This window comes from Arachis hypogaea, chromosome 2, assembly GCF_003086295.3.
Source record: "Arachis hypogaea cultivar Tifrunner chromosome 2, arahy.Tifrunner.gnm2.J5K5, whole genome shotgun sequence".
NCBI classification, from domain to species: Eukaryota; Viridiplantae; Streptophyta; class Magnoliopsida; order Fabales; family Fabaceae; genus Arachis; species Arachis hypogaea.
Genome location: NC_092037.1, coordinates 24,998,981 through 25,004,980, shown reverse-complemented (window position 1 = coordinate 25,004,980; position 6,000 = coordinate 24,998,981).

Genomic DNA, 6,000 nt, shown 5'->3' with positions numbered 1-6,000 from the left:
TCTTGCATTTGCTGCTTGTTACTCTAAATTTTCCTATTTCTATTCATTACTGGTAACTGCAGCAAGTTTTAATTCATATGAACTGCTATAATTGCTGTTTATTTTCCGGGACAATCCAATTTTAGCCGGAATGCTGCCCAAATTTTTTGAAAATTATTTTCATTCATGTTTTGGTTTGGCATTTCTGAACTCTGTTTTACTCTGCTTTACCCAGACCATTTCATGAATGCTATGGCAGACTTTCTTATCCTCTTTGATTTCCTGGTTCATAAACTGCATTTGTGATTCACTGATTCCAATTTTTGCTTTTTTTTATTTCTATTCGAATCAGCATCAACCTGTTTCTCTTGTTCGATTATGAGTACTTCTATTCTTACCTGTGAATCACTGTTATATGGAATTTTTCTATGCCGCTTACTTTAACCCGCACTTTACTAACTCACTAATTTTAATTTACTAATTTCTTTTTCAAAATTCTAACCATACTAACCCTTTTGATCTCTTTTCTGATTATTTTCACTTTCCTCTAACTTTCTAACCATGGCATATTGATTTTTTCTCCATTTAACATAAATTCCATCACATTTCATTTCCTCATTTTCCTTATTCTCCCTTGACGCTTTGAGTTTCCTTTGTTTACTTGCCTATTTGCTTTCCTATTTTTTTTATCCATATCCTGGTTTTCTGTTTTTCAGGATGTCTGCCTTACAAAGGAAAGGTAAAGGCAAGGCTACTGGCAAACGCAAGAGAGGAGCTTCCTCCCAGTCCATCATTGCTCTAATGCACGATTCCTCATGGCGGGAGAAGAACTTCACACAGCAGGAAAAAGCTGACCAGCTGCTCCCTTCGACTGATCCTATAAAATTTGCAAACCGGTACTGTGAGCTGAAGTACCCGACTTTTGCAAACTCAAGAAATCTATACCTGGAACGTTCCTTGAAGATTCCAGAAGCCCTCCAGCAATACACCACTGAGCAAATCAAGCAAAGGGGCTGGTTCTTTCTGGAGAGACCACTGACAGAGGTCAATGCATCTTGGGTCCGGGAATTCTATTGCAACTACTACCTTACTACCCTAGATGCAGAGAACCTGACGGAAAAGCAAATTCTGGTCACTGAGGAGGCCATAGAGACCATTCTCCAGCTCCCAGCCAAGTCCGATCAGCCAGATGGTTATGCACAGGCTGAGGAGGACATGGGCCAGATGCAGTTTGATTGGGATGCCGTGAAGGCACAGATAGCTCTCGACCCGACAGTTCCTTGGGAGATGGGTCAGGACACTACCATGCCTAGAGGGATCAAGCGAGTGTACTTGAATGATGAAGCTCGGCTATGGCATCAGATCTTGAGCAACTATGTGATGCCGAGTACTCATGAGACTGAGATCCCGGTTGCCATGATTACCCTCCTTTGGTGTGTGCTGGAGGGTAAGGACCTGTACTTGCCTCGTTTTATCCGGCACTATATGGCCAGGGTCCACGTCCGAGGCACCCTCCCTTTTCCGTATCTAGTTACACAGCTTGGCCGTTGGGCTGACGTGCCATGGGAGGATGCCGATGAGAGACCACCAGCGGCGGATTGCAGGAAGATCATTCCTCACAGCAGGAACTTCCTAGCTTTGGGTTACAGACCACCACCCTTCACTGCTACTGATGAGACAGCCCCACCGTCTGCTGGACCCTCTTCATCCACAGCTGCCACTGCTGCTCCTGCCACTACTACTGCACCTCCACCTGCCTCTGAGCCCGTATACCACCTCGTGCACCGCCTATTCCGACAGCTTGATCAGATGGAGCGCCGTAACCGGCGCCGGTATGAGAGATTGGAGCGCCGCAGCAGGCGACGCTATTCCCATCTGAAGCTGATGATCAGACACGGCACCGACATCCCTTCCGAGCCCGACACTCCATCAGAGCCATCAGAGGAGGAGGACGATGAGCACGAGGAGGAGCCTCATTCCCAGGTAGAGATTTATTTCCAGGAGGAGACCCATCAGTAGGCAGCCACAGAGCAGGCTGCCCCGCATCAGGAGGTTATGCCCCAGATAGAGGCTGCGGATCCAGAGATCCCGATACAGTCAGCCCCACCTCTACAGCAGCCAGACTCCCAGCCCACCACAACGGAGACTCCAGCTGCCATCCCTACTAGTGATGACACCCCTTCACACCCGGCTTGATTGAGCATCAGGGACGATGCTTCCTTTTAAGTGTGGGGAGGTCGCCATCTCTAGCGTTTATTTTGGTGAACCACTACATACTTTTTCTTTTATTTTGGATATTTTTCTGTATTTTTCTTTTTACTGTTATTTTCTAAGTACTTATACATTGCTCTTATGTATTTTTACTCTATTTTCTGCATTTTGCATCTTTAGTTCATATTTTAGCCATTTAGTTTATTTTAGTTATTTAGTTTAGTTTGCAATTCTGATTTATTAGTGGATTAATTAGTATAGTTTACCCTTTTTAGCATAAGATAGTATAGTTTAAATAGAAAAATATAAAAAGGAAGTAAGCTAGGAAATTGAACATATCAGACTTAAATCCATAAACCTTGTATATAGCATTACATGATGTAGTTAAGCTGACAACATTTCATCAAGGAGGAACATTAAAACTTTAAAAGCTACCCTAAATAAATTTTTTATGAGAATAATGGGAATTTTTAACTAAACCTGCATACAATATATAAATGATATATAATGCTTGAGTTAGAGAACACACAGCCTGTGAGTCTTGAGCTTAATTGTATGGTTGCATTCAAACCATAATTTTATTTCTGTGTGTTACATTTCTTTTTATTCTGATGTTCTTTCCTTTGCTTTAATCTATATGTCCAATTATAGAATATAGAATAGATACATACCAAGAGAATGATTGAGGCCATCATTTGATTTTAGCTCACTTACCCCAAATTAGCCTACCTTTTACATCACCCTTGTTAGCCCCCTTGGGCCTTTTAAAACCCCTTTATTCTATTTAGCCAAATTACTAGCCTTAAGCAGAAAAATAAAAGAAAACCCCAAGTTAATCCTTGGTTAGCTTAAGATAAAAAATCATGAATAGAGTTAAATGTGGGAAACCTTGTGGGAACATGAGTGATAGAAACAAAGGGTTAGGAAGATTAAAAGGAAATAAAAATAAATTTGGGAAGCATGCTCATGAGAAAATCAAAGTGATTCAATTACCATGTGCATTAAAAAAAATAATTTTTCAGCATCTGAATAAAAGGGGATACAAAAAGAAATTTTCCCAATGAAAACAATGCACATGGGATAAAAATAAAAAATGAAACATGAGCATGTAAACAATAAGTGGGATAATATGGAAAATAGGTAAAGAAGTTTTATCTTGCTGAATATGTATGTTAGGTGAGATCTTAGTCTAATTAAGGATTCACTTATTAGCTCACTTGACCCTATACATAAATCTTTACCTTTACCTTGGCCCCATTACAACCTTAATTAAGACCTCATGACTTTTTGGTATGACTATATTCTATAATCGTTGATTGGTTAGATGAAGAACAAAGCTATAGAAAATAAGAATAAAAAGAAAAATAGAGTGAATAAACCCAATAAACACTGAGTAACTAGAGAGTAAACACAAAATCCAGTGAGGGTTCAATAACTCATCAACATATATCTGTGCTCAAATTTACTAATTGTTTTGCAAGTTTATACAATGTTTTCTTTCCCATCTCATTTGCTAAATTGCTTTATTATTTAAGGGTTGGCTATATATATATATATACATAACTCCTTGAGAATGTGAATTAACTTAGCTACATGTAAGCTTTATATATGAGTGAATAAATTAGAGTTGCATGATGCATCATTCATATAGGTAGTTGCATTTAATTTAGGTTGCATTGCATTCCATCACTTTAACCTTAATTATTTACCTTGGATTTAGCATGAGGACATGCTAGTGTTTAAGTGTGGGGAGGTTGATAAACCCATATTTCGTGAGTTCTTTTGTGCTTAATTTGAGGGATTTATATAATCCTTCACCTACTTATTCACATTAATTGTATGGTTTTACTTCCCTTCTTTATTATGTTGTATTGTGAAAAACATGTTTCCTAAGCTTTAAAAATTAATTATTTTAATTACCTTTATTTCCATTCGATGCCGTGATTAGTGTGTTGAGCAGTTTCAGATTTTCTAAGGCAGAATGACTTAGAGGATGGAAAAGGAAACATACAAAAATGGAAGGAGAAAGCAAAACGGAGCTTTAAGGAAACTGGTGTTCACGCGATCGCATGGACGACGCGATCGCGTGCCAGAAGCGAAGATTCAGCGACGCAGCCGCATGACTGACGCGACAGAGCACCTTAAGCAGAACGCACATGACGCGGTCGCATGACTGACGCGACCGCGTGGCAAGGAAAAGCTCCGAATGACGCAACCGCATGACCCACGCGGACGCGTGACAGAGGCCACGCACCAGAAAATTACAGAACACGCCCCAGCAAGTTCTAAAGCCCTTTTTGGCCCAAATCCAAGTCCAGAAAGCATAGACCAGAGGTTATGAAGTGAGGGAATGCATCCATTCAAGGAGAGCTCGCCAATTTCTAGTTTTCTATGATTTAGATTTAGTCTAGAGAGAGATTCTCTCTCTCTCTCTGAGGATTTAGGACTTCTTCTTGTTTTGGGAGTAACTCTGGATCCAGGTTTAAATGTTCCTTTATTTTAGTTCTACAATTATTCATTCCAACATTTGAATTGATTATTATAATTTGATTTATGAATTATTCCATGTTATAGATTGATATTTGAATTAATGATAATTGAGGTATTTTCAGTTTATGATTGTTCTCTTTGATTTAAGTTACCATTGCTTCCCATCTAAGGATATTTTTATTATTTCAGCAAATTTACATTTTCCCTTTTGGTTCTGGTTAAGAATTCAGTAACTCAACAGTTATTAAACTCAACATAGTTGATAATTGTTATCTTGCTAATTGAGTTGAACTTAAATAATCCCAACCTTTTCTTAAGAAATAATTAGGATTCAAAGGTCAATTTAATTAGTCCCTTGACTTTCCTTTTCCCTGGTAAAGGTTGATCAAGTGGAATTAAGATACAACTTTCATTATTGTTGAGAGGGATAACTAAGTTGGACTTCTAATTTCTCTTATCTTGCTAAAAGTTGTTTTACAGTTATTTATTTGTTTTTAATTGCTATTTAATTCACTCATCATTTAAATTACTTGCTTATCATATTCTAAACCTCGATTACAACCTTTATAGCAAATAATAAGAACACACTTCCTCGTAGTTTCTTGAGAAGACGACCCGAGGTTTGAATACTCGGTTAACAATTTCTAAAGGGGTTTGTTACTTGTGACACCCAACACGTTTGTACGAAAGGACTTTTGAAGGTTTAGAAACTATACTTGCAACGAGGATTTATCCACAAATTTCTAGACCATGCAAAAGTCCTCTCGTCAGTGCCGTATCATCGGCCAGTTGCGCAGCAGCCGCCAGACCAACAGACCGGGCCTTCTCCCCCTTCATCTCCTTTTCCAGCTCGGACACCTTCACCTCGAGCTCCTCCTTCAAACCCTTGATTCGGTCAAACTCTGACTTTGCCTCCTCCATAAAAGCCTTGGTAGCATGAATAGGACGATCTTGAGCTGTTCGGTATAGAGCCGCTCCCATGTGTGCCAGCGTAATACCGCTCCGGGTAATATAATCCAAATGACGAAGAATGGATACATCGTCAGTAGGCATGACACCATAGGGAGCAATTTGTTGGTCCAGAAACCCAACTGCATTAAAGTCGGGAGCATCAAGATTAAAAGGCTTGACAGTCCGAGGTCTTTTTGGAGGAGGAGCGATTGAAGGAGCAAAGGTACCAACTGAAGTTTGAGGTGGATCGACCAAACGAACCCGAGGGGTCGGGATCATTCTCCTCGGCCCAGGAGAACTCAGGACAGACGGCTTCGACAAAGTCTGGGAGGACCCTTCCCCGACCACCTTGGCCGGGACGTTCTGAGC